At 48.6% G+C, this 25,678-nt stretch overlaps 1 protein-coding gene and 1 pseudogene across 2 annotated transcripts in view; one reads left to right on the top strand and one right to left on the bottom strand.

The window, feature by feature from the left end:
- Nucleotides 1-25,678, bottom strand: part of PALD1 (phosphatase domain containing paladin 1) — an 87,148-nt gene that overhangs the window by 56,118 nt on the left and 5,352 nt on the right. The window lies entirely within an intron of this gene.
- LOC100603108 lies at nucleotides 502-24,452 on the top strand (annotated as a pseudogene).

Here is a 25,678-nt window from a genome sequence, read left to right as displayed (position 1 = left end):
CCCACCCTCACCTCCTTCAGTACATCCATCAACATCCAGTGGAAGAATGGGCCCCCTGCTCCAAGCCAAGCAGCACTCAGCCTGTGCTCCACCCAGCCTGGCCCTGACCCCGGTGGCCTGGTGTTTCCTAAGTACATGCCTCACCTCCCCACTCCGGGTCTGATGTTCCTTCTGTGGGGCAGCCCCACTAACAGGGTTCAGCCCACAATAGTTGTAGATTCCAAATGCCACTTTACCAAGTGCATTTCACATTGGCTATCTCATTGGAACTTCAGGACAACCTTATGAGGAAGGGAGAAGCACAGGGCAACTTCCCATCAAGCAGGTGAAAAAACAGGCCAGAGAGTTCTCTACAAGAAAAGACAGAGCCCAGCCTCCATTTCTGCAGTTGGCTCTTCCTGCACTCCACCTGCCACTCCCTCATTCCTCCACTGAAGCCACCCCAGCTTTCCCAAAGGACACTAGGAAGCTTAGAGCAGGGACCGGCAGGGGGCAAAGAACATGTGGGACCCAGGGGGAGAGTACCCCTTCCAGAGCCATGGCCTCTCACATGCCCCTGGCAGCCAGATGCCCACGGTGAGTAACAATGGAGCTAAAAATAGGGCCCGACTCTGGGGGATGGCAGGGGGCCGAGTGGCCAGCTGGAGGAAACATCTGCCTCAGCTCGAGAACAAACACAGAGGAAGCTGCCTTGCTGCAGGGTTCCCCTACTGTGGGTGCAGGGCACATGAAACGTCCAGGTCTGTACCCAAGGCAGGGGCTCAGACCAGCCCCTCACCTGCCCTGGGCCTGGTCTGGCAACTCCCACAGGCCTGCACACACACACACACACACGCACACACACCTGGGCCTGGTCCCACAACTCCCACAGGCCTGCGCGCGCGCACACACACACACACACACACACACACACTGGTTCCACAGCTCCCACAGGCCTTCACACACACACACACACACACACACGCCATACACAGTCGAAACCCACCTTGGGCACCCACGTGTGTCTTAAGAGTTGAGAGCCAGAAGTACCTTTGAGACCCAAGTCTGACACTTTGATTTTACAAAGGAGGAAACTGGGGTCCACGGGTGGCCGGAGACCTGCCCACAGTCACAAGAACAGTGGGTGGTGGCGTTGGGACAGGGGTCTCCTGCTCCTCGCTCTCTATGGCACCCCCTGCTCATGCACATCACTGGACACGTCCAGCTGGGGCCAGTGACACTGCTCCCGAGGAGGCAGATTCCACCTTAAGCATATCAGCTGGACTCAGGGCGCAGCACGTGGCAGTCCAGGAGCACACTGGGCTGGCCCAGCCCTTCTCCAATCTGCTGCTCCCCAACTCCCATGCCCTAAACTCCAGCCAGTGCACCTCCTCGTAGTCCCCAGAATGGGCACCATCAACAGGCCTTGGCAGATAATCAACATCAATAACAAAAATAATAAGAAAGCCGAGGAGCATCTTACTGGACCAGGGGGTGGGAGCAGGGTGTTCTGCAGTCTGTTTATGGCAGAAATGTTGCCTTTGAAGATCCTTGACAAATTCCATAAACGACAAGGCTGGGCCGTCTCTCAAATGGTCTGGCCCAGCCAGTTTTCCTCCAGCGACAGAAAAGATGCTGCTGTTTCTTCCGTGGAGCAGCAGAAGTTTGAGGGCCACACACCAGCCCCCCAGTCACTCATTCCACATCTTCCTGACTGGCTCAACCTTCTTGTCTAGCCCACTCCCCACATCAAGAGGCTTCCTTACCCTCCCCTCCATGCCTTTCCACCACAGGGGTCTCCCTGGGGACCCACCAGGCAGGAGCTGGGGCTGGCCTTCAATGGCATCCTCAGGGCCTGGCCTGTGCTTGGCACAAAGGAGCCACTTGGATAAACAAAACTGGGAAAATGTTTTTAAAACAATAAAAAGCTAGCCTGGGCAAGATGGTGAGACCTCATCTCTACAAACACATACATACACCATACACACACACACACACACACACACACAAAACATACAAATGTAACAATTAGCCAGTATGGTGGTATGCACCTGTGGTCCCAGCACTTTGGGAGGCCAAGGCTGGCGGATAGCTTGAGGCCAAGAGTTCGAGACCAGCCTGGGCAACATGGCAAAACCCCATCTCTACTAAAAGTACAAAAATTAGCCAGGCATGGTGGTGCACACCTTCAGTCCCAGCTACTTAGGAGGCTAAGGTGAGAGGATCACTTGAGTCCAGGTCAAGGCTGCAGTGAGCTATGATCGCACCACTGCACTCCAGCCTGGGTGACAGAACAAGACCCTGTCTCTAAATTTTTTTTTTTTTTTTGAGACAGAGTTTCACTCTTGTAGCCCAGGCTGGAGTGCAATGGCGTGATCTCGGCTCACTGCAACCTCCTCCTCCTGTGTTCAAGCGATTCTCCTGCCTCAGCGACCCAAGTAGCTGGGATTACAGGCACTCGCCACCATGCCCGGCTAATTTTTTTTTTTTTTTTTTTTTTTAGTAGAGATGGGGTTTCACCATGTTGGCCAGGCTAGTCTTGAACTCCTGATCTCAGGTGATCCATCTACCTCGACCTCCCAAAGTGCTAGGATTACAGGCACGAGCCACTGTGCCTGGCCTAAAAAGTTTTCTTTTAATAAAAAGATAATTTTTTAAAGGATCAACTTTACAGGTCTCTGTGTTGTGAGAATAAACCAGACAGCACAGATGGGGTTTTAGTTCAGGTCCCAGAATACAACATACAGTCCATAAGTGGCCACCATGTGTTGACTGCCTGAAAGAAAATGCTGGGTGGGAGGCGCTGACCTCCGACCGCCCCCATCCCCAGGTGAGAAAGCTAAGGAGGAGGACACATGTAGGCCAGAAGCCAGAGAAGCCCTTTCGGGTCAGAAGGAAGACAGAGTGACTCTGGTGGGGCTCCTCTCTGACAGGCAGATCCCACCCATGAGAGAGAGTTGCCTGGCTGAGACCCCTGGGTCTCTCGATGAGTCATGCCCTCCCTGCTGCTCAGAGGGGCAAGTGAAATGGGGTACCTATCAAGTCCCCTGGGCCCTTCACTCACTCCTGAGGACCAAACATGTTAGCACCTTGAGCAGGATTTGAAATCACAAACACTGAATTCTTAACCCAATGGCTTCCACCTCCACTCCCCCAGGCTGTGTCATTCAGGTTCATTGGGGGAAAGGATAATAATGGCAGCAGGTAACATGTGCTGGACTCCAATAGGGTGCCTGGCACTGTGCTCAGCCGTGCATCTGTCATCTAATCCCACAGTTCTGAAAGCAGGCTCCACAGACCCCAGGGCCCAGTGCCTTCCTTCCAGGGGTCCAGAGGTCAACAGGATTCTCACAGCAGCACTAAGACATCACTGCCTTTCACTGGAATGACATTTGGTGGCTCAAAAGCCATGGGGGGTGAAACTGCTAGAGTCTCAGAAGAAACAAGGCAGCAGCCCCAAAATGGGCCAGTCTCACTGTGTTCCCAGAGATATGCACTCGCAGTGACAAAATTCACCAATGTCACATAAGGGTCCATGATGAGGCAGTAAAAATGATTAGTTTCACTGAATCTTAGCCTTTGGGTACATGTCCATTTGACATTCTGTTTGATAAAATGGGAAGTGCACATAAGGCCCAAGAATGACACAGAGCTTGTCAGAGTTGGAGCTGACCCAGCCTCTGGTCCAAAGAATAAATAAATATATATATATATATATATATATATATTTGTCGTTGTTGTTGTTGTTGTTGTGTTTTTTTTTTGAGATGGGGTCTTGCTTTGTCACCCAGGCTGGAGTGCAGTGGCATGATCATGGTTCACCACATCCTCAACCCGGACTCAAGTCATCCTCCCACCACCTCAGCCTCCCAAATAGCTGGGACTACAGGTGTGCCACCATGCCCGGCTAACTTTTGTATTTTGGGTAGATATGGGGTTCGGCCATGTTGTCCAGGATGGTCTCCAACTCCTGGGCTCAAGTGACCCACCCACTTCAGCCTCCCAAAATGCTGGGACTACAGATGTGAGCCACTGCACCTGGCCGGGAACAACATTTTTACTTGACAGAATGACCAACAGACAAACAGTGGGTTTTCAGATATGAGTATTTGGCAGTTTCTTTTTTCTTTTCTTTTTTTTTTTTTTTTTTTGAGACAGAGTTTCTCTCTTGTTGCCCAGGCTGGAGCATAAAGGCACGATCTTGGCTCACCGCAACCCCCGCCTCCCAGGTTGAAGTGATTCTCCTGCCTCAGCCTTCCGAGTAGCTGAAATTACAGGCATGCACCACCACGCCCAGCTAATTTTGTATTTTTTTTTAGTAGAGATGGGGTTTCTCCATGTTGGTCTCAAACAGGCTAGTCTTGAACCCCCGACCTCAGGTGATCCGCCTCCCTCGGCCTCCCAAAGTGCTGGGATTATAGGCGTGAGCCACTGCACCTGGCCATAGCAGATATTTTCACAAAATGAGTAAAGTAAGCCTGTCCCTTCAAAGAAAATAACTGACTGAATTTGTTGCCAATAATAAAGCTGGAGCTTGGAGCTTTCAAGGGAAAATTAGAATTTTGGAAAGCGTGTGTCACACACTGTGAGTTCAAAAGCTGCTGAAAACAGAAAGATTTTTCTGATAATAGGTGTGACGATAGTAACAGATGTGACTTTTTTAAAATGTTGACATGAAATGTATCCACATTTGGAAGATGTGTGTAACACACAGGGCCAATATTTTCCCAAAGACAGATGCCTGATATTACAAAATCTCGTAACAGAGCTATTTGCACTGCAACACAGTCCAGTGGATCTTAACATGACGAGGTACAAAATGTTCATTAGCGTGCTTTCAGATTCCACATTTCAACTACCTTTAACAATCAACCACCTGTCAAATTTTTACGTAGGATCAAAGGAAAATATCTAGAGGCTAATAAAACATTTCTCCCTTTTCACAATACATATCTGTGGTGAGGCCGATTTTCTTCACCATACTTCAGTCAAAACAATGTATCACAATAGATTGAATGCAGAGGCAGGCATGAGAATCCAGCTGTCTTCTGTTAAGCCAGACACGAAAGAGGCTTGCAAATCTGTAAGGCAATGCCACTCTTCCCATTCAATTTTTTTGTTTTGGAACATATAGTTATTTTCCAGGAAAAATAATAGATTTTATTTATGTTGCCATATAACAGGTTTGTTATAAATGAATTTATAAATACGTGTTTTTGTTAGTTTTCTCAGACGGAGTCTTGATCTGTCATCCAGGCTGGAGTGCAGTGGCACGATCTCGGCTCACTGCAACCTCCACCTCCCAGGTTCAAGTGATTCTCCTGCCTCAGCCTCCCAAGTAGCTGAGATCACAGGCATGTGCCACCATGCCTAATTTTTGTATTTTTAGTAGAGACAGGGTTTCACCATGTTGGCCAGGCTGGTCTCGAACTCCTGACCTCAGGTGATCCGCCCACCTTGGCCTCCCAAAGTGCTGGGATTACAGGCGTGAGCCACCGTGCCCAGCTGAAATACGTGTTTTTAAATATACTGTTTCAATTTCCAGCGTGGTAGCTATTGATATATGTATATAAGCCACATAAAAGCTCTTAGAGTTGTCAAATTTTAAGTGTAAAGGAGCCCTGAGAATACGTTTACAGTTTGATTTCACCTTCATAACCCTTGCCTTACTCCCATTTTTGCAGGTGCAGACACTGAGGCCCAGATGGTCCGGGTTAATTTGCCCCAAGGGTGCGCAGGTGGCTGAGCAGGGCTCAAAGCCAGGCAGCCAGGCTTCCCAGGCATGCTCTTTATAGCTGCCCCTCATCTTACATTATGCTCCCAAAGGAAGTGCGGAAGGATAAAAGAAGACGTGATACAAAGGAAGCCACAGACATGAAAGAAGAGAACGTAAGTAAATATTTTATAATCTTGGGACAGAAAAGAACTTTCTACACAAAATTCTGGAGGCAGAACACATAAAAGTTAAAGATGGATAGATCAGACTGCATAAAAAATAATCAGCTTTTGACCAATCAGAACAAAACAAAACACGAAGTTACAAGGCAAATGACAAACTGGATAAAAATATTTTCAACGTATTTTTATTATTTGTCATTCTCTTTTTTTTCTTCTGAGACAGAGTCTCACTCTGTCATTTAGGCTGGAGTGCGGTGGTGTGATATAGGCTCACCACAGCCTCCGCCTCCCAGGTTCAAGCGATTCATGCCTCAGCCTCCTGAGCAGCTAGGATTACAGGCACACACCACCACGCCCGGCTAATTTTTGTATTGTTAGTAGAGACAGGGTTTTGCCATGTTGGCCAGGCTGTTCTCGAACTCCTGACCTAAGGTGATCCACCCACCTTGGCCTCCCTAACTGCTGGGATTACAGGCATAAGCCATTGTGCCCGGCCTATTATCTGTCATTCAACATACGGATTATTTTTCAAACAAATGGGAAAACAAGTACATCTTGAAAGTAAAACAGACCAAAAATAACAAGCAAAATAGAAAGAGAAGAAATACAAATGACCAATGAACATGAGACACAATATCCAACCTAACTTGTAATGGAAAACCCAGAAATCGGCTGGGCGTGGTGGTTCACCTCTGCAATCCTAGCACTTTGGGAGGCCGAGGCAGGCAGATCACCTGAGGTCGGGAGTTTGAGACCAGCCTGACCAACATGGAGAAACCCCGCCTCTACTAAAAATACAAAATTAGCTGGGCGTGGTGGTGCACGTCTGTAATCCCAGCTACTCAGGAGGCTGAGGCTGGAGAATCGCTTGAACCCAGGAGGTGGAGGTTGCAGTGAGCCAATATCACACCACTGCACTCCAGCCTGGGCAACAAGAGCGAAACTCCAAAAGAAAAGAAAAGAGAGAAGAGAGAAGAGAGAAGAGAAGAGAGAAGAGAAGAGAAGAGAAAAGAGAACCCAGAAACAATGAGAGCCATGCAGTGTCCATCATCACATCAGAGGTGAACCAGGGTGGAAACGCCCATGTGGGCATGGGCACTGGGGACGGGCTCTCTCCTGAACACCTGGCAGGATGTAAACCGGTAATAATTCTAAAATATCTTTAAAATGGCCTTTTCAGATGAATGGAACTGTGTAGTATTTGCTTACGTTGGCTTCTTTTGCCCCATATCCTGTTAGGGATATTCATCCACCACCGCTCCATCCATTTTCATGACTACAGAATGATGTCCATGATACATTCGACTTCAACCACTATGAATGTGAAAGATATTTCTAGTCTTTCACTAATATCAACAAAACTGTCCTGCAGACCCTTTGACCCTGCAATCCTTCTATCAATGTATCCAAAGGAAACGGGGAAAGACAGGGCCACAGAGGTATCCAGTACAGTTTTGTTGATATCAGTGAAAGATTAGAAATGTCTTTCACATCAACAGTGCTTGAAGCTGAATGTATCATGGATGTCACTAAAGCCATGAAAATGGATGGAGCAGCAGATGAACATCCTTAACAGGACATGGAGGGAAAAAAGCCAACATAAGCAAATACTACATGATTCCATTTATCTAAAACTCAAAAACAGGCAAAACTAGTCTATGATGTTGAAAGTCAGGCAAGAAGTCCTGTTGAGAGCAGGAAGAGGGTGTGCTGATGGGATACAGGAGTCTGTATTTTTCGTAGAGATGGGGGTCTCACTATGTTGCCCAGGTTGGTCTCGAACTCCTGGCCTCAACTAATGCTCCTGCCTCAGTCTCCCAGGGCACTGGGATTACAGGCATGAGCCACTGTCCTTGGCTCTTTTATGGATGTTAAACTTCAAATGAAGTAGCAGCTTATTTACTGATGTAGAAAAATATCTACTATATGTCTAGTTTTTAAAAAAAAAGACACCACAGTATTTTAGAGTTTTGTTCCATTAAAAAGGGGGAGGCCTCTTGTATACAAATGTGCATGAACATAGGAATGCATGCGTGCGTGCACGCGCACACACACACACACACACACAGGAAAAATGTCTGGAAGGACAAATCTCAAAACATGAATGGTGAACCGTGGTTATCTTTGGAAAATGGGATCTCAGATGATTTTTCTCATCTTCCCGGGTATCTTTATTTTCTCTTATTTCCCTACAGTAAACATACACTATTTAGAGAAAAAAGACAAAAAAGAACTATACAGTGGCTGCTGACACCAGCAACCATGGTTCTGCATCAGCTTCACAGCCCAAGAGACCCTGACCCCACGGGGTGGGGACGCTCCCGAGGTGCCACTGCTGGAACGCTCAACACCTTCCCATGGGAAAACTGGCCAGTGGGGTCAGAAGGAGCTGCGTAGACCCCAGGGCCGTCCCTCACCAGAGGCCCATGGCTTGGCCTCTCTGAGCCTCACTCTCCTGCAGGGCAGTGAAGGTTAAATAAGGCCATGATGTCCTGGCCAGACGAGGTTAGTTCTCAGGATGGCTCTTACACCCAGGTTCCCCCAGGTTCCATGGAGGCCCAGGGAGGCTGAGAAACTTCCTCACCTCATGCAGCAGGCCTGTGAGGCCTGGTTCTCCCCAGAAACAACCACAGGAGCACCCTGGCCCACACAGTCCTCCCCACAATTGGAGTGTGGTCCAGAGGCCTGACCCCAGGAAGTTCTCTCCCCTCCCTGGGCCTCAGCATCCCCAGGAGTAAAAGGAGCAGGCTGGGCACTGCACTTGACCTCATGTAGCCTCCCTCAGTGGCAGGAAAGGTGGGATGTCTTATCCAGACAGGAAGCGACCTTGCCGGATGAATGACAGGCCAACATTCCATCAGGAGCCCCCACCTGCTGGTGGCCTGTGGGGTCATGGGAGCCGGGAATGGGTGGGCATACAGAGGCCAAGGAGGAAACAGGATTTACTGCGGAAGGCCAGGCACACGGCAGACCCCCAGCAGGGAAGTGACTTCATTTCACACATTGTCCTCTTCACTTCCGCCCCTGGCATGGGAGGAACTTAACCCTAAGAGGGCCATATTGCACCGGCTCCAGCCAACTCCACACGGACCAGAGCAAGAGTGTCCAAGCTTTCTCCTTCCCCTACCCCTATAATCCCCAATCCACAGATAAGGAAACTGAGGCACAGAGAGGCTGACAGAAGCGCAGGGACTCCAGCACCTTTCCCATTATACCGAGCTGCACAGTGGAGGAAGATGTTAACTAATGGTCAGGAACTCTGGGAAGGCTTCCTGAAAGAGGAACAGAGCTGGGCCTTAAAGGATGAGCAACATTTGATAGACTGGAAGGGGGAGGAAGCGCACTCTGTGCAGAGGGAGAAGCATAGAGAGAGAGGTGCTTCCTGTATAGTATTGTGGGAAGAATTAAGGTGCTTGTGAGGCCAGAATATAGGATGAGGTGGGGTAGGCCGAACCCCAGTCCCTGGGGACCATGCCAAGATCTTAGGTGTTGCTCTGCGGGGTGTGATGTGCTGCCCAGCTGTGGCAATGGGAGAGAAGCACAACCACGGCCTGGGTCCACCTGGTGGGGCTGCAGGGAGGAGGCAACATGTGGAGGCACCTGAGCAACAGGGTGGGTACTGCTCTGGGACATCTGGGGTGCAAAGCTCACCCCACCAACCCCAACCAAACTAAGAAAGAAGTTCACAGTACCAACAGTACCATGTGCCAAGGTACCACATGCCAGACCAATGAGCAAGCAGGGCGTTGAATGCAGACTGCCTGGGCTCGAGCCTCAGCTCCACCACGACCAGCCTGATGCCCCTGACTGAAGCTCCACCTCTCTATGCTTCAACACCTGTCAGTGAAGTCCATGCCCACACCCTCCTCTGAGGCCATGAGGACTAACTGAGAAAACCCCTGTACAGATCCACCTGAGTGCCACAGCTGGGGCGTGACAAAGAGTCACTGCCATATCATTTCTCCAAATAGCCCTGCGGCTACAGGTTGCGGCCATTCTGATGCATCAGGAGGCTGAGTGACTTGGCCTAGAACCCATGGCAAAGAAACAGTGGAGCAAAGATTCAAACTCAGGCCGTCTGGCCCTGAATGCCTAGGCTCACACCAGCCCGTCAGGCAAAACAAAACCCACAAGAATGAAACCTGCACCTGCCAGCTGTGGCTCTCCAGGCCCCCGGGCAGCTTCAGGCAAGGGAGCGAGCGCTCCACCACCTCAAACCTCCAGTGGCAGAGGGAGGAGCAGAGAGAAAATGCCAGGCCATGGGAGAGGAAGAAAAATATTTTTAAGTTTGTCCCTCTTCCTGTTTATCTGTCCCTTCCATCCTGAAGTCCTGGTAGCTGTTTTTTCAGGGAAAGTCCTGCCAAGAGGGACATCCTGCCATGTGGCCACCCCAGGCCAAGCCGCCCCTGCCAGCCTCGCACTGTGGGCTCTGAGGCCCACCTCCCTGCAGACACTCCCGCCTGGCCCAGAGGCTGCTGCATAAAGAGGCTTTCAGAAGAAGCTGGGGCCCAGGAAGGGGACCTGGGGCTGGGAGGAGGGGCCCATACTATGGCACCAATCAGCTCCACGCTCAGGCCAGAGAGGTGACAAGAAGGATTTGAAGAAATAACTCTAAGCCTGGTATTGAAGAAGGAAGGGCCAGAGCCAGAGCTGGGGTCAGGAACACACAGCACTGGCTGTAGAGCCAGGCAGAACTGGCATCCAAACCTAGCTTGCCCATGACTTACTGTGTGACCTTGGCTAAGTTACCAAACTTCTCTGAGCCTAGTTCCCTTATCTGTAAAATAAGGATAATGTTAATACCTACTTCATAGAGATATGGTAAGGATTACATGAGACAATGTAAGGAAAGTGCCAGCACCTGGTAAACATAACAAATGCTATTTATTGCCACTCTCACCATCAAGCTGACCCCCTCACTCAATCCCAAAGACGTACGATACCTTTTTTTTTTTTTTTTGAGACAAAGTTTTGCTCTTGTTGCCCAATCTGGAGTGCAATGGGGCAATCTCGGCTCACTGTAACCTCTGCCTCCCAGGTTCAGGCAATTCTCCAGCCTCAGCCTCCCAAGTAGCTGGGTTTACAGGCGCGCACTACCACGTCTGGCTAATTTTTTGTATTTTTAGTAGAAACAGGGTTTTACTCTGTTAGCCAGGCTGGTCTCAAACTCCTGACCTCAGGTGATCTACCCACCTCAGCCTCCCAAAGTGCTGGGATTACAGGCGTGAGCCACCGTGCCCAGTCTGTGCAATACCTTTCAAATATGCTCAAAAGAACAATTACAGCCTCAAAAAAAAACAAAACAGGACAGGCATAGTGGCTCATGCTTGTTATCTCGACACTTTGGGAGGCTAAGGCAAGAGGGCTGCTTGAAGTCAGGAGTTTGATACCAGCCTGGGCAACACAAGATCTCATCTCTATACAAAATAATTTTAAAGATTAGCCAGGTGTGGTGGCACGCTCCTGTGGTCCCAGCTACTCGGGAGGCTGAAACAGGAGGATTGCTTGAGCCCAGGAACTTGAGGTTGCAGTGAGCTAGGACCATGCCACTGTGCTCGCTTTAGCTCTGGTGATAGAGCAAGACCCCATCTCTAAAGAAAAATAAAATAAATGTTAACATTTTTTAAAAGAAATGAATTCTGACACACGCTACAATATGGATGAACCTTGAGGACATTATGTTATATGTTTAAATAAGCCAGACACAAAAGAAGAAATATTGTACGATTCCAATAATATGAGATACCTTGGTCAAATTCAGAGACAGGAAGTAGAACTGCGGGTGCCAGGGCCTGAAGGAGAGGGAGTGGGGAGTTAGTGTTTAATGGGTGCAGAGTTTCAGTTTGGAAAGAAGGAAAAGTTCTGGGGCTGGATGGTGGTGATGGGTGCACAACAATATGGATGCTGTTAATGACATTAAATTATACAATTTTAAATGGCCAAAATGGTAAATTTTATGTTACGCATATTTTACCATGGTAAAAGAAAATTAAGGCCTCATTAAAAAATGTTGTTAATAGGCCAGGCACATGGCTCCCGCCTGTAATCCCAGCACTTTGGGAGGCCAAGTTGGGCGGATCACGAGGTCAGGAGATCAAGACCATCCTGGTTAACATGGTGAAACCCTGTTTCTACTAAAAATACACACACACACACAAAAATTAGCCAGACATGGTGGCACACGCCTGTAGTCCCAGCTACTCGGGAGGCTGAGGCAGGAGAATCGCTTGAACTCGGGAGGCAGAGGTTGCAGTGGGCCGAGATCGCGCTACTACTGCACTCCAGCCAGGGTGTCAGAGTGAGACTTTGTCTCAAAAAAAAAAAAAAAAGTTTTTAATGCCTATATTCATTTCTGTCTCCAGCCCTGCAGAGCTCAGGATGGAGAGATGGAGCAGATATGGAAAGAACTAAAGGCACCGCCACCCAGAGAGTTGGCACAGTCAGGAGAGCTGTGCGATGGGCGCTGAGGAATGACCCAAACACTACCTTGGGTCAGGAGTTGGCGGCCTCGTGGCCAGGCATGCGCCGGCCCCAGACAGGCTGGGTCTGAGAGAGGCAGCTGCGCACACCTGCTCCCGCCAGGAGCACGCATGAGTAGAAGGTGTGTGCAGGGCCCTGATCAGATCTTCATCCACGTATGTGCACCGTCCCAGGCTCAAGATGCCAGTACAGCCCCTATGTGCTGACCGGGGTCTGTGCCTGGCCAGCACCAACATCCAACAAACAGCAAGCCCTCCTCATCTCTCCCAGCACCAACCACCACATAGGGCAAACAGCAGTCTGGCCACTCTCTCTGGAGCCACGGATGGGGAAGGAGGTGGGCGAGGAAGGCAGAGAAGACTGCTGCTTCGTGGGCACACCCAGTGAAATGAGACTTGCAAATATGGCCCTCCAGAAACCCCCCACCCCCAACTCCAGCCTGACCACTCTCCCACAAGGCTGCAGCTGGGAGTGGGAGGTTGTTAAGACTGGAAGGTGAAGGGAGGAAGAGGGTTAGACAGGCTAATCGAGTTACCATGTGACCCTGGGCAAGGCTCTTCCTCTCTCAGACGCTTTGGAACCTCCTCCGTCTCCCTCTTGGTGAAAGGAGGATTCTACCCCAGCACCCAGCAGTTCACACCTGGCTCTACATCCTAGAGAAGTGGATGTTCATGTTCATCAAAAGACACAAAAATGTTCACAGTAGCTTTATCCACAAGCACCAAAAAAGGAAACGTGGCAAAGTCCCAACAATAAGAAAAAGAATCAACAAATTGTCCCTACCATGGAACCCTACTCAGCAATGAAATGAACGACACTGATACCTGCAGCGACACGGGTGACTCCCTCAGGGCTGATGTGGAATGAAAGACACCAGATAAAAACAGCTCATACTGTGTTAGTCCACTTGTACAAAGTTCAAGAATAGGCAGGATGATCCTTGGGAAGGCGGTCAGGAGAGTGACCACCTACAGGGGTGGGAGGGTGGGGGAAAGGACCGGGAAGGGGCACCAGGGAACCGTTCTACACCTTGATCTGGGTAGGGAGACACAGGTGATACAACCGTAGCAATTCATCAAGCTATGCCTTGATTCACTCTCTGGAAATTAGATCTCAACTGACAAATAAAACAGAAATAGCTAATAACTCATACTCTGCCCTCCCCTGAGGACTGCAGTGAGGCTATACTAAGAGGCTGTGTGTGGAAACATGGCAGGGGTTGGGTTATGGGTAAAGAACGTGGGCTGGGAGTCCGAAACACCAGAGTTCAAGTCCTGATACTCCCTAATGGGATATTTTCTTTCCCTTTTTTTTAATTTCTTTGTTGGTTAACCAGGTTTTGTTGTTGCTGTTGCTGTTGTTGTTGTTGTTGTTTAAGATAGAGTCTCCCTCTGTTGCCCAGGCTGGAGTGCAGTGGTACGATCATGACTCACTGCAGCCTCAACCTCCCAGACTCAAGCAATCCTCCCACCTCAACCTCCCAAGCATCTGGGGAACTACAGGCACACACTACCACAGCTGGCTAATTTTTTTTTTTTTTTGTAGAGACAAGGATCTCACTATGCTGCCCAGGCTCCACTCAAACTCCTGGGTCTCAGTGATCCTCCTGCCTCAGCCTCCCATAGTGCTGGGATTACAGGTGTGAGCCACCACACCCGGCCTGCCGGATGTTTTTTATTACAAAAGTAACTTGTACTTATTGTCACAAGTCAAAGGTCTATACAGAAAAAGCTTATGCCCTTCCCATCCCCATCCAAGCCCACCTCTTAAGCTTCCTTGTGCAAAAAGCTTTTGCCCTGAACAGGACAACACAAACACCCCTCCCAGCCAATACAGGTAATTCCAACCCTGTCTGCTTAATGGTGGCAAGCCATTTCATTGCATCACTACTCATTCAACAAACAGCTGCGAAGTATTGACCCTGTCAACCAGACAGGCACAGACCCGTACCCTCATGGAGCAGATCTTCCAACAAGAGACAGAGAGGGAGGGAGGGAGGGAGTCCACCAGGGAACACGATTATGATACACTGTATACATTGTGATGTGGGCTACCAGGGGCTGAGAGGCTGAGCTAGAAGATGGGAAAGATAGGGAAAGGACATATTTTAGATATGACAGTCACGGAGGGCCTATGCCGACGTATGAAGACAGGAAGGCCCCAGCCATGTGAAGACGCATGCCCGGCAGCAGAGGGAACGGCCCGTGCAGATGCCCTGCAGTGGGAAGAACACAGAACTGAAAGGAGACAGTGAGTCTCCGGTTCACTGCCGCGAAATCCTTGTGCACACAGCCTTGCATCCTGATAGTTTACTTCTTTAGGACAGGTTACCAGAATTCGGGAGGCTGAGATAAAGATGTGCACTTAAACAACTTTCAGAGATACTGCCAAATTACCTTTCCAAAAGGTTGTTGCATTTTATACAGCAACCAATGCTGCTTCATGCTTAAGCCAGTTTCCCCCCATCCTGCCTAGTTCAACACGTTACCAATCTTTCATTTCTGCCCATACAAAAGCTCCCTACTTCGTTGTCTGCAGAATGGGGGGACATGACCAGTCCCCTTCCACAGGATGCTGTGAGATTGAACTGAGAAATCCCTCTAACTTGCCAAACCCAGTGCCTCACACAGAGCAAGCCCCCACCCACGGGAGCAGGCTCTTACCATCCTTTCCATGCAAATGCCCGGAGGTAGCTGCGAGTTCCATAATTACTCCGCTGACAAGGGGAGCTTCTGAGGGAGCTCGGAATGCTCAAACCCACGAGGTTCACGTGACTGTTCTGGAGTCAGGGATATGGGGAAGAGGAGGTGGCAACTGTGGTTCAGCCAGAGAGCCCTGGGCAGCGAGCGGAGAGACCAGGTTCCAGTCCACCTTTCTGCGGATCATTTTCTCATCTATAAAATGGGCTCATGCGTTCTCTCTTCCTGTAGCTATCCTACAAACATTTCTGGGACACCACCTGTGTGTGAGGCACTGTTCTAGGAGCCAGAAATACAGAGCAAAAATCCCTGCCTCATGCACACTAGCAAGAGACACAGAAATAAACTATATAAATTAGTAAAATAGTATACAAGGAGATGCAGGGAAGAGGTGAAATTTTAGACAAGGTATGCAGGGGAGGCCTCACATGAGAGTAAAGACTGAAGTGACGCGGCAGCCCTGTGGCTCTCTGGAGAAAAAGGACCTCCGGTCGCGGGGCTAGCCTATGCAAATATCCTGTGGGGGGGTGTTCTTAGGGTATTGAAAGAGCCACGAGCTAGCTAGTAGGGCTGTGACAAGGTGAGCATGATGCTGGGTATTGGATGATGGTGTCCTGGAAGCCACAGTAAGGACACTGGCTTTTACTGTGAGGATACAGGGAGCCCCTAGGGAGCTTGGGACAGAGAAGTGCTCTGACCTGAGTTTTAAGTTCTGACAAGGTCTGCTAGCTGCTGTGTTAGAAGAGTTGGTTGGGGACAATGGCAGAAACCAGCAGAAACATCAGGTGGCTACTGCAACAGTGCAGGTGATGCTGGATGCTGCCAGCGGCAGAGGACAGGGAGGACATGGCTCATCCTGCATCCATGCTGAAGGTGAGGCCAGTGAACCTCCTGGCATGTCTTTTCTGAAGTGTAAGAGAAAGAGAGAAACCACGGACAGCTTTGCAGTGTTTGGCGTGAACACCTAGAAGCATGGGGTTGCCACCGAGACAGGCCAGACTGGGGGGAAGTGGGTGTGCAGTGAGGACTGAACAGACAGACAAGGGGGCCAACGCCACCCTCGGCTGCAATCTTAGAAGGAGGCAGCATCCCAAAAGAGGGACTGGTCCTGAGGCTCACACAGGCCATTGTGTAAAGCGACACAAAAGACAGACAGAGGAAAAGAGGATCTGGAGAGGAAGTCAACATGGCATGTCTGACCCACTGCAGACATCACTGTCCGCAGAGTCCAGGCTGTGGCCATGGCTGGGCTGCTCACAGACCCCCTTCACGGGTGGGGAAACTAAGGAACAGTTCTACAGTAAGCACCTCTTGTTTAGGTGCCAGAAACAGGCTACGAGTGGTGACTCATGCCTGTAATTCCAACATTTTGAGAGGCTGAGGCGGGAAGATCACTTGAGCCCAGGAGTTCAAGGTTGCAGCGAACTGCGATCATGCCACTGCACTCCAACCTGGGCAACAGAGCAAGGCCCTGACTCAAAAAAAGGAAGCAGCAGCGGCAGCTGGAAAGGGCCAGCATGAGCCACGGTAGCGGGGCAGGCAGCCATTGAGCCCATTTGTTTCCTATAGCTCGCACCGACTACCCCCAAAAATGGGACTATGGAGTGAGACTCAGTGTCCTCACCCACCAAGGGAGACCCGAGGATTCCCAAGAGGTGATGCAGGACCCTGGGTTGCCAAAACTGAGAACATGACTCAATCCAGACTCCATGAATGCCTGCTTAGGGATCTGTGAAATTTTTAAATTGAGATATAATTCACATACCATAAAATTCACCCTTTAAAGAACAGATGCTCCTTGATGTAACCATGGAGTTACATTCTGACAAACCCATCATAAATTATACATATCCTAAGTCAAGGCCGGGTGCAGTGGCTCACGCCTGTAATCCCAGCAGTTTGGGAGGCCAAGGCAGGTGGATCACCTGAGGTCAGGAGTTCTACACCAGCCCGGCCAACATGGTGAAACCCCATCTCTACCAAATACACAAAAATTAGCCGGGCATGGTGGCAGGTACCTGTAATCCCAGCTACTCGGGAAGCTGAGGCAGGAGAATTGTTTGAACCCAGGAGGCAGAGACTGCAGTGAGCCAAGATTGTGCCACTGCATTCCAGCCTGGGTGACAGAGCAAGACTCTGTCTCAAAAAAAAAAAAAAAAAAAAAAGTCAAAAATGCATTTAATTCTGGCAACACAGCAGACAGTCCCTGACTTAACGATGGTTCCACTTACACTTTTTCAACTTTACAATGGTAGAGTAATACGAATCGCAAGATGTAAGGAGGTCCTTGACTCACCACGGAGTTATATGCAGATAAACCCATCGTAAAGTTGAAAAAGTGTAAGTGGAACCATCGTAAGTCAGGGACCGTCTGTATATGACTTAATGATTTTTAGTATGTTCACAAAGATGTGCAACCATCACCACTGTCTAATTCCAGAACATCAAACTCAAAAAGTTAAACAAAGACTTACCATATGACCAAGCAATCCCACTGCTAAGTATATACCCAAGAGAATAAAAAATAAGTATCCAAACAAATACTTGTACATGAACATTCATAGCAGCCAAACAGCTATTCACAATAGCCAAAAGGTAGAAACAACCCAAATGCCCATCAAATAATAAATGAATAAACAAAGTGTGGCCTATCCATACAATGGAAAGTTACTCAGCCATGAAAAGGAATGGAGTACTGATACTTGCTACAACACAGATGAGCCCTGAACACTATGCTAAGTGAAAAAAGCCAGACACAGAAGGTCACATATTACATGATTCCCCTTATATGAACTATCCAAAATAGGTAAATCCAGAGATAGACTGCAGATCCATGGTTGCCAGAGGCTGGGGGAGGGGAAACTGAGAGGGATTACTTAATGGATGGATGGAGTTTTCCTTTTGGGGTGATGAAAATGTTTTGGAACTGAAAATGTTTGTGGTGATGGTTGCACAACATTGCAAATGTACTAAATGCCACTGAACTGTACACTTCAAAAGGGTTATTTTTAATGTTAATTTCAAAAAGTAATGAGAGCATCCCCTGGTCATCCGAATAACCATCTCATAAGCAAGCAGTGCCCTACAATTTGAGCCTCAAGTTTGCTCCTGTGTTTACAATCCAGTTCCTTCTCCATGAAGGCCAAATGATATCATCACACACAGCATAAAGGTTGTGATTCAAATAGGAAAAAAAAGGGGGTGGGGAGGGAGACCAGAGCCACCCCATAGCCCATGGCAGCCTGGAGGTGCCCAATTCAAAGGCCCAGCCTCTTAGCAGTCAGGACCATGTGCATGTTGAGAGCATCTGCGTGAAATGAGCAAAGCCCATCTCTGTGCCAAATTCCTGATTCGTACAAGAAGTGGGTTTAGGCTGGGCACAGTGGCTCACGCCTGTAATCCCAGCACTTTGGGAGGCTGAGGCAGGTGGATCACAAGGTCAGGAGATCAAGACCATCCTGGCTAACACGGTGAAACCCCGTCTCTACTAAAAATACAAAAAATTAGCCGGGCATGGTGGCAGGCGGCTGTAGTCCCAGTTACTCGGGAGGCTGAGGCAGGAGAATGGTGTGAAACCAGGAGGCGGAGCTTGCAGTGAGCCGAGATCGCGCCACGCCTGGGCAACAGAGCGAAACTCCATTTCAAAAAAGAAAAAAAAAAAAAGAAGTGGGTTTAAGAGAGACTACAAGCAGATTTCAATAATGCCACTATTCCATGCTTATCTTCAATCAAACAAGCCAGCTTTCCAGGTATCAGGCAATGCCCTATTAAAACAGACATTCAGGGATTGCTCACATGTAGTCTAGGCTTAAATGTGAGGTCTGATTACCCCAAACCGTCCCATCAGCCCAACATTATTAGTACTTCCCAATACAACAGGCCCAAGAAACAGAGGAGGGGACACAGGAGAGGCCCAAGGGCACAGCTCTCTACCATCAACCCAAGGTTGGCAATGTAGGTGCAGTTAACATCCTTCCAATTAAAAAGTAACATTGTTCATTGGAAATGAGTTGGCTTTCTGGTTTTACTACTATTTCCTGTTTTTTTAATAGTTTTGTAAAAACTTTAGTCTAAGGTGTTTATGCCTGGTCTTATACACATTTCAGTTATATTACAGTAAGAATAATGTCAATCAGCAAGTGAGGGGTTTGTTGTTGTTGTTCAAAAGGGAGTCCTGAGCTCAGGAGTTGAACACCTGGGCAACACAAGACCTCGTCTCTATTTAAAAAATTTTTAAATTAGCCGGGTGTGGTGGCACACGCCTGTGGTCCTAGCTACTCAGGAGACTGAGGAGGGAGGATCACCTGATCCCAGGAGACTGAAGCTGCAGTGAGCCGTGATTGCACCACTGCACCCCAGCCTAAGCAACAGAGTGAGACCTTTAAAAAAGAGAGAGAGAGAGAGAGAGAGGGCCAGGCGTGGTGGCTCATGCCTGTAATCCCAGCATTATGGGAGGCCGACGCAGATGGATCACCTGAGGTCAGGAGTTCAAGACCAGCCTGATCAACATGGTGAAACCTCATCTCTACTGAAAATACAAAAATTAGCTGGGCATAGTGGCAGATGCCTGTGATCTCAGCTACTCAGGAAGCTTAGACAGGAGAATCACTTGAACCCAGGAGGCAGAAATTGCCATGAGCCGAGATCACGCCACTATACTCCAGACTGGGCAACAGATCGAGACTCCATCTCAAAAAAAATAATAAAAAAAAGAGAGAGAGAGAGGGAGTCTACAAAAAACCCATATCTTGTACGATTTCATTTATATAAAATGTCTAGAATTAGAAAATCTATAGAGATAGAGAGTATGCTAGTGGGCTGGGGGTGGAGAGTGACTACTAATGGGTACAGGGTATCTTTTGAGGTTGATGAAAATGTTGTAAAATTAGATTGTGGTGAGACAACAACTCTTTGAATGTATTAAAAGCTACTAAATGAGTGAATTGTACAGCATGTGAATTACATTTCAACAGGGCTGTGAATTGGGAGTCCACGTATTACCCACGTTTGAGCAGCACTGAGCTGGAGAAAGGGAGACATCCACAAACCCACCTATGCAGAGCTCCCCGCCAGGTCCTCCCCTCCCCCTACAGGACTCCTGAGCCCAGGATGAGACCCCAAGTCACAAGACAACCCCATCCTGGGTAAGCAGGTGGCTGCCCTGGAACCACCACACAGGATTCCTATCTCCCGGAACCCCTGTCTTACAATTAAGACATTATTTTGTACTGTTAAGTTAGGGAAAACTTAAAAACAATGAAAACAACCAACTTTAGGATGCAGAGGATGGGGTTCATTTATACATCGATGGCAGTGTCAAGGAAAGCAGCATGACATAAGACTCGGAGCCCCTGGGACCCCACTGGCTGGAGTCTCATTGGTTGGGGTTGGGGTGGAGCCAGGAGGGTGAAAATCTGAGCCCAGGCAGCCCCTTCCTCAGAGGCCACAGGCATCCCATCCTCCACCCATGCAGGCCGGGCAAGATGGCTACTGGGAGGCCCCTACAGACTGCCTAGAGAGACTTTGGCAAGGGGCAACTCCCCAAGGGTCCCTCTTCTGTCAACCCAACGAACTGCCCTCTCCTGGGCCTATTCCTTCCAGTGACACTTCAGAGAGACGGGAAGAAGCCCCCACCAGCGGCAACCAAGTCGGGATCAGTGGTGAAGTGGCAGGAGGACACATCCACCCAGACCCCCAGCAGCAGGAGGACACATCCACCCAGACCCCCAGCAGCAGGAGGACACACCCACCCAGACCCCCAGCAGCAGGAGGACACATCCACCCAGACCCCCAGCAGCAGGAAGATGCATCCACCCAGACCCCCAGCAGCAGGAAGATGCATCCACCCAGACCTTCCAGCAGCAGGAAGATACATCGACCCAGACCCCAGGGATGGGTCACCACAGAGGCTGTTTTGGACAAGCTGATCCCCTTTGATCCAGTGCTACCCTTCTCCAGAACCTCCTCTAAATTAACCACCTCCAGGAAGACTTCTTCCCATCTCTCCCAAAGCCTTGCCAGGCCCCAGCTCAGGGCATGTGCTCAGAACTCCCATGGCAGTGCTGGGGTCCCTCTGCATGATACATAGCCGGATGAAAGCAGGCTCCACAGCCATGGACCAAGTTTGAGTTCATTTACACCCCAAAAATCAAAAACCACACAAATTCATGTAGAGGTACAGAAAAAAGACCAAAGGATACTCAGCACACTGCTGACGATGTTACCTACAGGGACCAGAGAGAGGGGAAGGAGGGGAAAGGGGACTTTCACATTTTACTTTCTACGAAGCTACTACTTGAATCTTTTGTGAAGATTATTTTAGGCCGGGCATGGTGGCTTACGCCTGTAATCCCAGCACTTTGGGAGGCTGAGGCAGGCAGATCACTTCAGTCCAGGAGTTCAAGACCAGCCTGGGCAACAGGGCAAAACCCCGTCTCTACTAAAAATACAAAAATTAGCCAGGCATGGTGGTGCACACCTGTAGTCCCAGCTACTCAGAAGGCTGAGGTGGGAGGATCATTTGAGGCCAGAAGTTAAGGCAGCAGTGAGCTGACCCTGAGCCATTTCACTGCAGCCTGGGCAACAGGAATAAGGCCCTTCGCAAAAAAAAAAAGAAAGAGAGAGAGAGAGAGAGAAATTTTAAACTATTTTTAACATATCCCACACATTGGAATACTACTCATCAATAAAAAAGGAATGGAACTGATTAAATCATCCAATAACAGAGATGAATCTCAAAAAACATCATGTTGAGTAAAGAAGCCAGTCACTAAAAGCTACCTGTTATATGAGTCCATGTATGTGAAAAATCCAGAAAAAAACAAAATCATAGTGACAGAAAGTAGATGAGTGGGCCTGGGCCCACGGTGGGAGTGGTGACCGGCTACAAGGGAGCATAGGGCCCTTCTAGGTGATGAAAAATGTTCTCAGACTTGTCTAGGAGTGGCTGCATGCCCATGACTTTTACCAATATTCACCAAAGTGCACACTCCATGCAGGTGAATTTTATGGTGGACATATCTCAACAAAACTGGTTTTTTTTTTTTAAAGAAAAAAAAGTACGGTGGTAGAGAAGGGAATGGTGAGTAACTGCTTAATAGGTACAGAGTTTTCCTTTAGGGTGATAAAATGTTTTAGAATGTGACAGAAGCGGCGGTTGTACAACACTGTGACTATACTAAATGCCTCTGAATTGTGGGCTTTAAAATGGCTTATTTTATTTAAATGGATTTCACCTCAGTTTAAAAAAAAATTAAAGATAGGCAGGGGAAAATGTTCACGCCCATTCTGCAGGTGAGAAAATTGGGCACGGCGGGGTGTGGTGGCTCACGCCTGTAATCCCAGCACTTTGGGGAGGCCAAGACGGGCGGATCACAAGGTCAGGAGATTGAGACCATCCTGGCTAACATGGTGAAACCCTGTCTCTACTAAAAACACAAAAAATTAGCCAGGTGTGGTGGCAGGCACCTGTAGTCCTAGCTACTCGGGAGGATGAGGCAGGAGAATGATGTGAACTCGGGAGGCGGAGCTTGCAGTAAGCCAAGATTGCACCACTGCACTCCAGCCTGGGCGACAGAGCGAGACTCCGTCTCAAAAAAAAAAAAAAGAAAAAAAAATTGGGCTCAGAGGGACAGTCAAATGCCAGCCTAGGGCTTATTTACCTGATGCCTTAGGGCCCAGCTCAGAGCCCCCTGGAGCAGAGACTACTCCACACCTCCCCAAAGGGCAACTCTGGGGCTCGTCTCTAGGGAGGGCCCTTCTCTCTGAGGCATTCAGAAATCAGCTTCCCACCAGGCCTTGGGCTGAGCCAGCAGGGCAACGCCTGCAGGAGACTCCAGAAGTCCTTGTGCTCCAGCAGACAGGGCTGCCTCGGGAGGATGGGAGGGAGCACACCTCAAGATGATGGTCAAGGCTAAAGCTAAACCACCACTCAGATCAGGCTGATGAGGTTTTATTGTTTTGTTTTTTGAGATAGAATCTCACTCTGTTGCCCAGGCTGGGGTGCAGTAAGTAGCACAACCGCGGCTCACTGTAACCTCCACCCCCTGGGTTCAAGCTATTCTCCAGTCTCAGCCTCCTGAGTAGCTGGGACTACAGGCACCCACCACCACACTTGGCTAATTTTTGTATTATTAGTAGAGATGGGGTTTCACCATGTTGGCCAGGCTGGTCTTGAACTCCTGACCTCAAGTGATCCGCCCACCCCGGCCTCCCAAAGTGCTGGGATTACAGGTGTGAGCCACAGTGCCCAACTGGCTGATGAAGTCTTCTAGGCCCTGCCAACCAGGGTCCTGAGGCCCTGATAGAGGGCTGTCCCTGGGAAGTGCAAGGGTTAGCACCAACCTCAGGGGTCCCAGGATGAAGGGCTCAGTCACTACAGGGCAGATGTCAAAGTGGAAATGTGGTGGGTGGTGATGGCGCCAACCCAGGCAACAAGAAGTGGGAGCAGAAGCAGGTGCAGATCAAGAACCTGGAGGGCAAGTTCTTGGTCACCATGTGGTCCTCAGAGGAGGGAAAAAAAGATACTGACTTTGGTACTTCAACAGTGGTTGAAGAACTGGCCATTGAAGAGAACCTGCCTCCTGATTTTCAGAGTATATGACAGGAAAGAAACTTCCTCCTGGAGGAATGCCTGGCAGTAACCTCTCAAATCCTAAACAATGGGCATAACTTGCTAGAATGAAGCCAAGAAAAATTAAGTAAGATGAAGCTCCAAGAACAACAGCTTGCCCTCATAAAGGGAGCACAAAAATGTTCTTGGATAACTCTGCCATGAGAAAACACCTGCACAGCCACAGTCCCAGAGTCATCATCTGTGAAGAAATGGCAAAGCTCTTGTTGAGAGCTCAAAACCAGAACGACACCAACCAGTCCGTGCTGGAGAGAAGCTCTTTCATGGCACACGGTAGGTCTGCGGGAACGCTTTTTATTGGACTTCAATTTGCACACATGTGTGTGAATCCATACCAGAGACAGGACCCATGTGTGCTCCTTCCGTGGTTGTAATAAAAGAAGTTTGTGGCTGGGCACCGTGGCTCATGCCTGTAATCCCAGCACTTTGGGGGGCCGGAGTGGGTGAATCATTTGATGTCAGGAGTTTAAGACCAGCCTGGCCAACATGGTGAAACCCCGTCTCTACCAAAAATACAAAAATCAGCCGGGTGTGGTGGTGCACACCTGTAGTCCCAGCTACTTGGGAGGCTGAGGCAGGAGAATTGTTTGAACCCAGGAGGCATAGGTTGCAGTGAGCTGAGATCACACCACTGCACTCCAGCCTGGGTGACAAGAGCGAAACTCTGTCTCAAAAATGAGAAAAAAAAAAAAAAGAAGTTTGCTCAGACAACTAACCTGAAATCTTACATCTTAACACACACCAAGGACAAAAACAATCAGTGAACGGAAGAGAAAGAAGCCCCTTCTCCACCATGGAAGTGCCTTCCAGAAGTATAACAGGGAATAAACATACCTCTCCTTTGTATATTATTTCTAGGAAGAATTTTAAAGATGAATCCTACATACTTAAGGGAGATGTTTTGAAAAATAGTAAAAAAAAAAATTAACTTTAATAATAAGATAATGTAGCTAAGATGTTCTATCTTGCTCTGTAATCTCGTTTCAAAAACATGGTGGTTTTGTGAAGTATGATCCCAACAGAAGGACAATTCATGAATTTCACATGAAAAGACAGTTCTTTATACAACACTGCTAAAAATGGGATTGCTTTCCATATTCTTACAAATATGAAGCTCACCTATTGTTTACAGTTTAACTTTGTATTTTCCAAGTGCGCATAGTGGAATGGGGGATGCTTAGCAATGCTATGTGTGCATTTTCTGAAGGTTGATAACTTTGCTTGCAGTAAATTTTCTTTAAAAGAATGGGCAGTTTCAGCTGGGCACAGTGGCTCATGCCTGTAATCCCAGCACTTTGGGAGGCCGAGATGGGCAGATCACCTGAGGTCAGGAGTTGGAAACCAACCTGGTCAAAATGGCAAAACTCCGTCTATACTAAAAACACAAAAATTAGCCAGGCGTGGTGGCGGGCACCTGTAGTCCCAGCTACTCGGGAGGCTGAGGCAGGAGAATCGCTTGAACCCGGGAGGTGGAGGTTGCAGTGAGCCGAGATCACACCACTGCACTCCAGCCTGGGTGACAGACCGAGACTCCGTCTCAAAAAAAACCAATAAAATAAAATAAAATAATGGGCAGTTACATGTATACTTCAAAAGTATTTTCCTGTTTAAAAAAAGTATATGGGTTTTGTTTGCTATCTTAATTTTGGTTGTATTCTTTGATGTAAACACATTTTCTATCACTGCATCATTCAGCTATATTGAAGCATGTAGTATCAAATATTAGATGTGATCTAACAGTGTTAATTTAAATCCATTTTAGTCTTTTTTTAGAAAAATACTGGGGTCGAGCACGGTGGCTCAGGCCTGTAATCCCAACACTTTGGGAGGCCAAGGCAGGCAGATCACCTGAGGTCAGGAGTCGGAGACCGGCCTGGCCAATGTGGTGAAACCCCATCTCTATTAAAAATACAAAAATTAGGTGGGTGTGGTGGTGGGCACCTGTAATCCCAGCTACTCAGGAGGCTGAGGCATGAGAATTGCTTGAACC

This window comes from Nomascus leucogenys, chromosome 18, assembly GCF_006542625.1.
Source record: "Nomascus leucogenys isolate Asia chromosome 18, Asia_NLE_v1, whole genome shotgun sequence".
NCBI lineage: Eukaryota > Metazoa > Chordata > Mammalia > Primates > Hylobatidae > Nomascus > Nomascus leucogenys.
Note: the sequence above shows the minus strand (reverse complement) of the source record. Positions and strands in the feature narration are given on the sequence as shown.